Consider the following 11,041-nt stretch of genomic DNA (forward strand, 5'->3'; position numbering starts at 1 on the left):
TTAAATATAATACTGTTAAATATAACTTATTTAATTATAAATCTAGAATTTAATTTTTAATAATAGCTGTGTTTGTCAACTGGCTCTCAAGATTCCTAAACATTTGACTGCTGCAAGTTGGTATGTGCCAGCTCCTGTGTGCCACTGATTATGGCCCTTATCTTGAAACCAGGCAAGCTGCATATGTTCCCCTTGTGGAGTCACCATCCAGAATAATTTCTGCTCTTTTCAGATGTAAACACGCCTCTGTGCTCTGCTCCAATAAAATAGCAAAGTTTTTCTCTCCTCGCACTTTCTCACCTCGGCTCCTACTTTCCTTCCCCGGACTCCGCTCCCTGGATATTCCTTGAACACACGAGACATGCACACCTCAGGGCCTTTGCACTTGTTATTTCCCCTGCCTAGAATGTTTTTCCTCCAGTTAGCTGCATGTTTCATTCCCTCACCTCCGTCAAGCATTTGCTCAAATATCACTCTGTTTATAACTGCGATCCCTCCTCTCCCCTATTCCCCTACTGATCACCCCTTCTCCCTGCTTTATTTTGCTCCATAGCATTGACTATCTTCAATGTATTATACTGTATAAAATCTTCACATATATTTTGTTTATTGCCTTCTTCTCTCCATGAGAATGTAAGCAACACAAAGTCTAGAGGTTTTTTGCTTGTTTGTTTTATTTTGTTTTGAAGACAGCATCTCACTCTGTCACCCAGGCTGGAGTTGCAGTGGTGAAATCTCAGCTCATTGCAACCTCCACCTCCCGGGTTCAAGCAATTCTTGTGCCTCAGCCTCCTGAGTAGCTGGGACTACAGGCTTGCACCACCACACTCAGCTAATTTATTTTGTAGTTTTAGTTGAGACTGGGTTTCACCATGTTGGCCAGGCTGGTCTCAAACTCCCGGCTTCAAGTGACCTGCCAGCCTCGGCCTCCCAGAATGCTATGATTATAGGTATGAGCCACCACGCCCAGCCAGGGGCTAGAGTTTTTGTATGTTTTGCTGGATCCTTTGTGTATGGAACAGTACCTGGCATGGTGTAGGGAAGCAGTATGTATATATGTGTATTGGATAAATGAATGAATATATAATATGTAATATATAATAGAAACATTCTTACATTGCCTCTGATGAAATGCTTATGTCTCTTTTAATCTATAGATTCTCCTTCTATCTCTTTTGCTTTCTTGAAATTATTTATTGAAGAACCCAGGTTCCCCATAGCAGAGTTTCCTATAGTCTTATTGCAGCCCAAGAATATAATCTGCTCAGATTCAGATTTGATTTTCCTTTTTACAAGACTGCTTCAAACCAACCAGGGAACTATTGGGGAAAAAACCCTGACTGCTTCATAGTTGATGGTGGTGATGTGCACATCTACAACACAAAGGACAGTGAGTGTCTGTCTGTCATGTAAATTTATATATGTATATATACATACACACACACACACACACACACACACATGCATGAGGCAGAGATCCAACTTCATTCTTTTGCATGTGAATATCCAGTTGTCCCATTTGTTGAAACAATTATTCTTTCTCCATTGAATTATCTTAGCACTCTTGTCTAAAAAAGGGAAGATTTTAAATTAGATTTGTGTGACCAGATTTGCTTCTTTTGTAACTTATTTTGGTGGAAACATTGAGAATTCTAGTCAACATCTATTCAGCTCCAAGGTGGAAAATCCATTCAAACTGGCTCAAGTTTGAATAACGGGGGCTCCTACTGCCTAGACTGTGGTCTTGAATCATTGTTTCACACTAAAGAAATCAACGTTCCTTGAAGACATCGTTGATTACATGTTGAGGGCAGGGAAAGAACAAGATGAGCCTGGAACATCAAAGGCTATTTGTGGTCATGTCAAAAGCACTCAGGAACCAAGCTGAATATGCATTTGTCAGGCCAAGATGGAATGATATGAATATCAACAAGGATAATAATGGCAATGAATTGAAATACATAAAAAAGTTAAAATCCATGAATTCATAATGATATTCTTTTTTGAGAGAGACATATGATTTTTAGTTTTTGAGACAGAGTCTCGCTCTGTCATCCAGGCTGGAGTGCAGTGGTGTGATCTCGGCTCACTGCAACCTCTGTCTCTCAGGTTCAAATGATTCTCCTGCCTCAGCCTCCCAAGTAGCTGGGACTACAGGCATGCACCACCACACCTGGCTAATTTTTGTGTTTTTAGTGGAGACAAGGTTTCACCATTTGGGCCAGGCTGGTCTCGAACTCCTGACCTCAGATGATCTGCCCGCCTTGGCCTCCCAAAGTGCTGGGATTACAGGCGTGAGCCACCATGCCCGGCCTGCCTGATACATTTTTAAAATGTTACTTCATTGGTCTTATTTTTGGAGGATGCTAAAAAACTACCTCATTGTTTTGAAAACTGATAAAGGAAAATAATCAGGCATTTATGTTATCTTTCCCTTGTAAAATGTACCTTAGGGTAAACAAATAGTTGAAAAGAGGAAGTTTGTCACTATAGAAGTTTTCCAGTTCATAAAGAAGGAATGATAGATTTGAAAGATCATTCTGTAATTCCTAATAAGTGAATATGAGCCATCAATTGCTGATAATATCACTAAAAAAGACAAAGAGACAGAGTTAGAGGAAGAGAGCAACAGGCATTGTCCTTTGTGTTATAGACACACACATCACTACCGTCACCTATGAAGCAGTCTTCTTTTCTCCCCCGCCCCCCAACAGTTCCCTGGTTGGTTTGAAGCAGTCTTGTAAAAAGAAAAATCAAATCTGAATCTGATCAAATGATATTCTGGGGTTGCAATGAGACTGTAGGAAACTCTGCTATAGGAACCCTGGGTTCTTCAATAAATAACTTTAAGAAAGGAAAAGAGTGCCGGGCGTGGTGGCTCAAGCTTGTAATCCCAGCACTTTGGGAGGCCGAGGCGGGCGGATCACGAGGTCAGGATATCGAGACCACGGTGAAACCCCGTCTCTACTAAAAATACAAAAAAAATTAGCCGGGCGTGGTGGCGGGTGCCTGTAGTCCCAGCTACTCCGAGAGGCTGAGGCAGGAGAATGGCGTGAATGCGGGAGGCAGAGCTTGCAGTGAGCCGAGATTGCGCCACTGCACTCCAGCCTGGGCGACAGAGCGAGACTCTGTCTCAAAAAAAAAAAAAAAAGAAAGGAAAAGAGATGGAGGGAGAATCTGTAGATTAAAAGAGACATAAGCATTTTATCAGTAGCAATGTAAGGATCTTATATATGTATCCCAGTCCAAACAGAATGTATATCAACCAGAGAAATGTGACCTCTGACTGGATATTTGATTATATTAAAATTTATAATTTTTATAGATGTAAAAACAGTATTGTGAGTATGTTTCAAAGTCCTAATCTGTAGATACTCTGTACTGAAACATATATAGATGAAATGATATGATGCCTGGGATTTGATTCAAAGAAATCCACATGTGGATATAGGTGAGGGTATAGATGCAGCACAGCTGGCCAAGAGTTGATAATGGTTGAAGTTGGTGATAACACATCAAATTCATTACATTATTCTCCTTCTTTCTGAAAATTTACTTAATAAAATGTTTTTTTAAAAGTTATACATCTTGGCTGGGTGCAGTGGTTCACGCCTGTAATCTCAGCAATTTGGGAGGCTGAGGCGGGTGGATTGCTTGAAGTCAGGAGTTCAAGACCACCCTGGCCAACATGGTGAAACCCTGTATTTACTAAAAATACAAAAATTAGCTGGGCATGGTGGCAGGTGCCTGTAATTCCAGCTACTTGGAGGCTGAGGCAGGAGAATCGCTTGAACACGGGAGGCGGAGGTTGCAATGAGCTAAGATGGCACCACTGTACCCCAGCCTGGGCAACAGAGAGAGACTCCGTCTCAAAAAAAAACAAAACAAAAGGTTATACATCTTGACAGCAATAATCATAAAATTAAGCAAAATTAGAAGGAGGGAGAAACTGTGTGTGTTACTTTCTTCAATTTTGATGGTGGGAGTGAATAAATACGGTTTAAAATTGGAAAAAAAAGTGATAAGAAGAATTAATTGTGAAGGCACAGCAGGCTGTCTCCAAGATGCCTCAAAGCAGGAAATGGAGTGTTTCTGGGCTCCCTGGGGAGGGATTAGGACCTGGGAGGGTGGGCGGCAGTGGCTGCTCCCTCCACCCCTTGGGGCCTCTTGCTATCAAGGCTTTTCCTTTGCTAGTGTGCTGACTTTCCAGGGCTATGTGACTCTGGTGCACACCACTGACTGTCTTTGACTCTCTCAAGAGAATCTAACTGGTGGCTGCTCAGCCAATGAACTGCTGGCCTGGGTAAGGTCTTATCAGCTGTGGCCTGCATTACGAGTTTGTGGGTGTGTGAATTAGTGGGGGGTTTGCATGGGATGTTCCAGGAACTATGGCAGGGCAAATTCTCTAGAATAAGTAGTTTTTATTGTGGGCAGGGTTCATCCTGAAATTTAGCTAGTATGAGGATGGGTTAAAGGATAGATTAGAATTAGGGACCAGGCACGACACTGCTGAACTCTGATATTCACTCGGCACCTTCTACGTGTCTGACCTTGTGTGGGTGTCAGGAACGCGGGGACAAAGGAAGTGGGAGAGAAGAATAGCCCTGAGAAGTGGATGGGAGGTGGACAAGGCTGGACTTAGGCATTGAGTGGATTGGTCTTGATCCAGGAGAGGCTGATCTCTTGGCACATCCTCCTAACTACCTCAGCCTTGCAAAAACCTACCCAACACCCAAGGCCCAATGCACGTGCTGCTTTCTCCCGGAAGCCTTTTCCAATCCTCCTTTGAACTCCATAGCAATTTGTACGTCCTTGTCTTAACTTGCTTTGCAAACATAGTTGATGTAGTTGTGGTTGCATATTTCATGCTACTGTAAGTTGCCTCTTTGATGCTTTCAGACTTCTGCTAGACTGTAAAGTCCATATCGGAGTCACTTTTGCAGGCAGCAGGGCTGTTGGAAGGGCTACATTCCTGAGTGTAAATCCCATTTTCACTGCTTACAAGCTGTGTGACTTTGGGCAAGTTACTTAGCCTCTCTGAGCCCCCACCTTCTTCTTTGTTAATGGGAGTGATAATAGCCACCTCAAGGTGTTTTGTTTTGAAAGTTAAACCATATCAAGGATATAAAGTACAGGACCAAGCACAGGGCAGTTGATTGGTGTGTATTGAATTGAGGAGGAATAACTCGGATCTTGAGGGATGAGCAGCATTAGCATAGCGGGTGAGATAAGGGAAAGGGAACGGCATGCTCCAAGCTGTTCTCTCCAGTCCCTCCAGGGGAGGGGGCAGCACGTGGGGCCACACTCTGGACAGGGCAGCTACTCCTCACATTGTCAGCAGAAGCCACTGCAATTCTAGGACTCAGGCAGCCACACTCTTGTCCAGTGTAATGGAAACTGCCTTCTGAGCTGCATGCACCCTTACTTGATATCAATGTACCAGGGACTCGGATCTGTAACTAGAACAGCACTTACAGCTTGTCTCTCAGGGAAATGGTGTTGGATGGTCCTCAGGAATATTTCATCCAGGTTTTCATGGAACCTAGAAAACACCACAGCTTGCTGAGGTGTAAACCTCTCAGACGCCTGGGATGTTCTAGACTGAGCTGCAGCCAGTACCTTTCTCCTGTTCAGGGCTGGATATGCACAGACTCGCTCACTAGGGCCTTCTAAACATAATTTGCTTCAACCCTTGCTTGTTGGCACAATTTTTTTCCCACCTCTCTCTATTTCAATAGTGGCTGCTTCCTGACCATCTCTACTGCATAAGTAAGTAATCTGCCCTGGAAACTTGTCTTTCTGATTACTTTGCCCCTGCTGTGATTGCCTCCTTCTCCACATCATCCATTTCGCTCTCTCTTCTGGATCCTTCCCATTGGCACAGTGCCATGATCTAGTGGCTCCAATTTTTAAAACACAAAATAAAAATCTTTCATTGATCCCACTATTCTCCTGCAGCAACTGCGTCATTTCTCTTCGTCTTCTCTGCGGAACTTCTTAAAAGCCTTGTCTATAGCTCCTTGTCTATAGCTCTATAGCTATAGCTCCTGCCTCCTCTCCTCACCCATGCCCTGTTCTCTCCCTCACCTGCTCTCCTCTGGGCTTCTGTCTTCCCCACTCCATGAGACTGCCCTTGACACCTCGCCACAACCTCAATTGTCTTCTCAGCAGCTGACTCCTCTGTTGTACTTGAGCTGAATTTTTTTCCTGGGGTTCTGTGATGCCATACTCTCTAGGAGTTCCCCTCATCTTGATAGCCACTTCTTCTATCCACCCTCATTTCCAGGCTCTGGTTCCTCATGTGACCTCTAAAAGGTTGGCAGTCCCAGGAGATAGGCCTGAGTCCCACCCTCTTTTCTGTCTGTATGCACCTCCCTCCATCGCCCAAACCCCCAGGTCTTCTCACTTCCACCCCACAGCTTAAACACCATACATATAGTGATGGTGCACACATTTCGGTATTTCCATCCTGGCCTTTCCTCAGAGCTCCAAGCTCATACAAACAACTGTCTGGTTGATGTCTTCAGCCATGTGTCTCTCTAGATTTCTGCCCTATGCTGGCTCCTTCACTAGTCTCTGCCCCAATACATGGAACTTCTTACCCATTTACTCAGGATGAGAGCCTAGGAGTGATCATCCTTGATTTTCTCTTTTCCTTATTCCTATAATCATCACCCCTCTCCCACCCATCCAACTTTTTAGCAACTCCTGTTAACTCTACCTTGAAAACATAGCCCAAATCTGCCCATTTCTGTTAATCTCTACCTTTGCTCACTCTGTCCAAGCCATAATTATCTTTCACTGGGTGAAATGCAATAGCTTCCAAAATGCTTCCATTCCTGCCCTTTACAATCATTGTTTTTGTTGTTTTGTTTTGTTTTAATCGAACACCTACAACTTGTTTTAAAAACCCGAATCCCATCATCCATGCTCCTTGAAACTTTCCAGTGGCCTCCCATTGTACCTGGAAAGAAAGCCAGACCCCTAGCTGGCCTCACAGGGCAAGGCTGTAGCTCCTTACCTGCCTCACCTCAAAGCATTTTTCCTGCTGGTTCTGCCTCAGGCCTCTGCACTTGCTGTTCCTTTCTTGCTGCAATGCTTCCCTCCAGGTGGTTTTTACATTCACTTGCATTCCTCAGCCTTCCCTGGTTATTCAATCTACAGTATTGGCAGGTCACTTCACTTGTCTCAGTGGCTGTATGAGAAATACAAGAGAAAATAAGGCAGTGAGGTTGGACTGGGTCAGAGGTTCTCAACCCTGACTGTGTGCTGGTCCCTTCTGGGAAGCTTTAAAAGGCACACAGAAGCTCAGCCTTACTGCTAAGAATTCTAACTCAGGTCCTGGCATTCTTTAAAGTTCCCCACATGATTCTAAAGGACGTGTGGGGTGATAACCTTTGATCTGACCAGTGCTTCTCAGACTTGAACATGCATCCACATCATCTGCATACTATGTTAAAATGCAGATTCTGGTCAGGAGATCTGGGGTGGAGCCTGAGATGCTGCATTTCTAACAAGTTCCCAGGTGATGCTGATGCCACTGGTGCATGGACCACACTTTAACTAGTGAGGGTCTGAACGATTTCTAGGTCTCCTTCCCCTTCTAGCATGCCATGACAGTGGGGAAGGCAGTTCCAAAGCACAGGTGGTATGTTCTGTTCACCAAGCATCCTGCACCCCTCCATCTTGTTTATCTTTGTCTGTTACAAATAAGCAATATTTCTGCTGGTGGTCAAAATATGTGAAAGCCAAACAAGAATAATGATGGATCACGTGATATGGTGAAGGGGCACGGACTCCACAATGGGTTCATATTCCAATTCTGTTTCTCACCAGCTGTGTGAGTGTAGGCAAATTACTTGATCTCTCTGAGCCTTCATTTCCTCAACTCCGAAATGGGGATAATAAACACTTCTTATTTTATTGAGAGGATTAAATGGGTTAATACAGACAAAGCACTTTGCTCACGATAGGTACCTAATGGATGGCAACTGCTGTGATCTTGGTGGACTTTGCAAATTGATCTAATCTTGTAATCCAGTTGCTGCAGGTCACAGGAACCTTGATCTGTGCTTGCTGCAAGGATCATCAAACATAGAGCGGAGTCAGCCTTTGATCTGAATGTCAGGTGACTCCATGACATAAGAAATTTCAAGGCACAGAAACTTCAAACCAGCCTTAGTGACCTTGCCTGGAGGATGACAGGGGCAGAGAAACCCTTTGTTTCTTCCCTTCTCTGGATTGTTAGATTATCTCCCCATCTCTGTTCCCTGCCTACTTGCGTAATTTCCCCAGGGACTTTTGGTACAAAAACAGAAAACCTTAACTCTTAAAGTGTTGACTTCAATGCTGCTCTCACACTAGCTTGTTAGTAGTTATTTATTCATTCAGATATTAATTGGGTGCCTAGGTGCCAGGGACTTCATTGTCTCTATTACCCTGCAGGTTGTCAAGGGGAGGCAGGCACTGGACAACAACAAAAAATATATATAATCACAATTGTGGTGCCATGAAGGAAAAGAACAGGGTGCACTGCAAGATAATACTGCAGAGCTGTGATGCCAATGATTTTTGTGTCAAAAGAGCCTCTGGTTGCCTATGTGTGGAATAGATTGGAGCAGGCAGGAAGAAGGAGGACAAACAGGAGCCCTAACAGTGGTCCTGGCCCAGATGGTGGCAATGGAAATGGGGAATCAAGACTGGGAGCCACTTCCCTTAGTCATGGTAAAATGTTGGCTTGTACTTTAAGCTGTTTTGTAATTTTTTCCCTTTTACTCAGTACAGGAGACACCATGTCATCATCACAGAAAATTCTAATCAGCAGTGTGGTTTGGGGCCAGTGCGTTTCCCTCTGTAGGTCTTACTTGTTTATTCTGTAAAATGGTAGTGGTGGTGGGTGTTGGTGTCAATGGGATCAAAGTTCTTTCTGCTTGTCATTTGAAGACTCCAAGACACATTAACGGTATTCACAAATAAGAGATTTTAAGCTTCAAATTAGTAGAAGGTTTAACAATACAGGGAATTAGATTTCTCCCTTTAAGCACTCTTGCCTCCCTTTCACAGGTCAGTGAAATTATAATCATACTTTCAAGCATAGCCTGCATGAATCAGGAAGGTTCAAGGCCACAGGCCTCTCAAGCCAGAGCCACAAAGCAAAACTGGTCTCTCTACCCTGGCACCACCCCTAGCTCTAAACCATGGGAATCTGAGAGGTAGCTGGAGCATGACTCACCTGCCAACGCTGATAGACAGACACATGTTGGGCCACAGTGATACCAGAACCACCTCGTACAAAGGCTGGCAGGAATGATTTACATACCTCAACCTAACATTGAATAGCTTGACTGTCTCACAGAAATTAGTACTAAAGTAAAAACAATTAGAAAATAAACCTTCAAATGTTGCAGATTAGGAAACTTAAGACCAGAGAGGTCAACTGACCAAGTTAAGGTCACATTGCTAGCTACTTGGCAAGCCCCAAGAACCTGAATAAAGTTAGATACAAGGAGAATTTCTTGAGGAAAATTACTTTGGGTGGTATTGTAAGGGACTTGCTTGATGCTGCTAAAAGAGACACTCGGCCATTAGTTTGGATGTGTCAGTTGAGTCCGAGGTTCAGTTGGCAGAGTTCCAAGATGGTTGATGCTTAGGTGCCTCTTCTCTGAAGTATCCCATAATCCCCTGGACAGTTCCCTCTAAGAACTCCACTGTCTCAATCCTTTAAGTCTTCCAGATTCAGGGAAACCAAGACCAGTTCCTCCTTACAAGAACACTGGGAACCCCTAATCTCAAGGTTGGTTGGTTTTTTTAAAAAAATTAAAAACATAGAACAATGCAATTAATAATATAACATATACCCAGGTTCTAGGCACCCAGAATTAATGACTGTTAACATTTTCTCCCAAGGTATTTTGAGAACCCTTTTTTCTTTAGAATGACTCATGCGTCATAAGACACAGGCTTAATCTACCATCATTTAATTGCCAGATTATCAAATTAGAATATTGAACTAGGACAGGAAAGATAAAATATTCTCATTTTATTTTTTAAAATATGGTACTTAAGTGGACCACGTGATGAGTTTTGACAAATGCCTATCATTGCTTTTCTTTTTTTTTCTCACTTTTTTTTTTAAAGCAACAAGCCAAGGAACATACTCATCATGTTTTAAATTGCATTTGCAATTGGAACTGCATAAAAAGGCATTTTAATTTACATAATCTTTTTTTGCTATTTTCACTTCCTGTTAAAACAGGGAATAACCTGGGGATTTTTATTTTCTGGTAGAAAATGCACACAGTTTCAAGAAAGTCAACAGTAAAGGTTAAGTTTGCAGATTTCCAGTGACAGAGATGAAAGGGAACTACGTAACTCTGGAAAGTAAAAGTTCAGAGTTGCATTGCCTACAACTTTTTTATTTGTTAAGTTCTAGGAGCAAGTTTGAATGGGGCATCAAGAAGCCTGAATTATAGAACCAGTGCTGCCACTAATGCACTGTGTGGCTGCTGGCCCGTCACTTTACTTTTTTGGGCTAAAACTTTTTGTGCTTTTGGAATAACTTGTGTCCACTTTCTCCTTCTTTATGTCTTTTGTTCATAGGTTTGCCTTTTATGCACTGTTAACCAATCAGTCCTGATTCCTCTATCACACGTAACAAGAGGGTAAGCCGTGGACCTGAAGTGATGCTGACAAGTTTGGCTAGTGTATGCACACTCCACCTTGCGTGGGTGCCGTGAGGGCCCTGGAGGCCATATCTAGACTGGCTCTGGTCCTGAGGGTCAGAGTTCACCTGCTTCTGGATCCTAGTTTCACCTTCACAGGTCCCTCTGTATATTGACTTGAAATGTGACTTTCTTAGTGATAAGAGTTGTGGTTTTCATTCATTCACCACAAATGTTGTAAACCCCTACTCTTGTGTAGGGCACTGTTTTTCACAATTTTAGCAATTCTTTAAATGTCAGAGCCCGGTGCTGGCTAAAAACTCAACACTCTATCTCACTTATAAAACAAAATCAACTCCAAAGCCATCACCTCCATTTGG

At 43.1% G+C, this 11,041-nt stretch overlaps 1 long non-coding RNA gene across 3 annotated transcripts; it reads right to left on the reverse strand.

Annotated features, from left to right (window-relative positions):
• Positions 1 to 5,088: 5,088 nt before the first annotated feature.
• LOC116480129 (uncharacterized) lies at positions 5,089 to 9,608 on the reverse strand. Of its 3 annotated transcripts, XR_009209357.1 has the most exons (4): positions 9,233 to 9,608; positions 7,978 to 8,076; positions 7,022 to 7,195; positions 5,089 to 5,542 (listed from the first exon to the last, which is right to left on the reverse strand). It is a non-coding gene; the product is annotated as an uncharacterized LOC116480129 (long non-coding RNA). The 3 variants fall into 3 exon arrangements; XR_009209356.1 differs by lacking the exon at positions 9,233 to 9,608 and having other exon boundaries at positions 7,031 to 7,195; positions 7,978 to 8,109; XR_009209355.1 differs by lacking the exon at positions 9,233 to 9,608 and having other exon boundaries at positions 7,978 to 8,109.
• Positions 9,609 to 11,041: the final 1,433 nt, after the last annotated feature.

This window comes from Hylobates moloch, unplaced genomic scaffold (assembly GCF_009828535.3).
Source record: "Hylobates moloch isolate HMO894 unplaced genomic scaffold, HMol_V3 SCAFFOLD_13, whole genome shotgun sequence".
NCBI classification, from domain to species: domain Eukaryota; kingdom Metazoa; phylum Chordata; class Mammalia; order Primates; family Hylobatidae; genus Hylobates; species Hylobates moloch.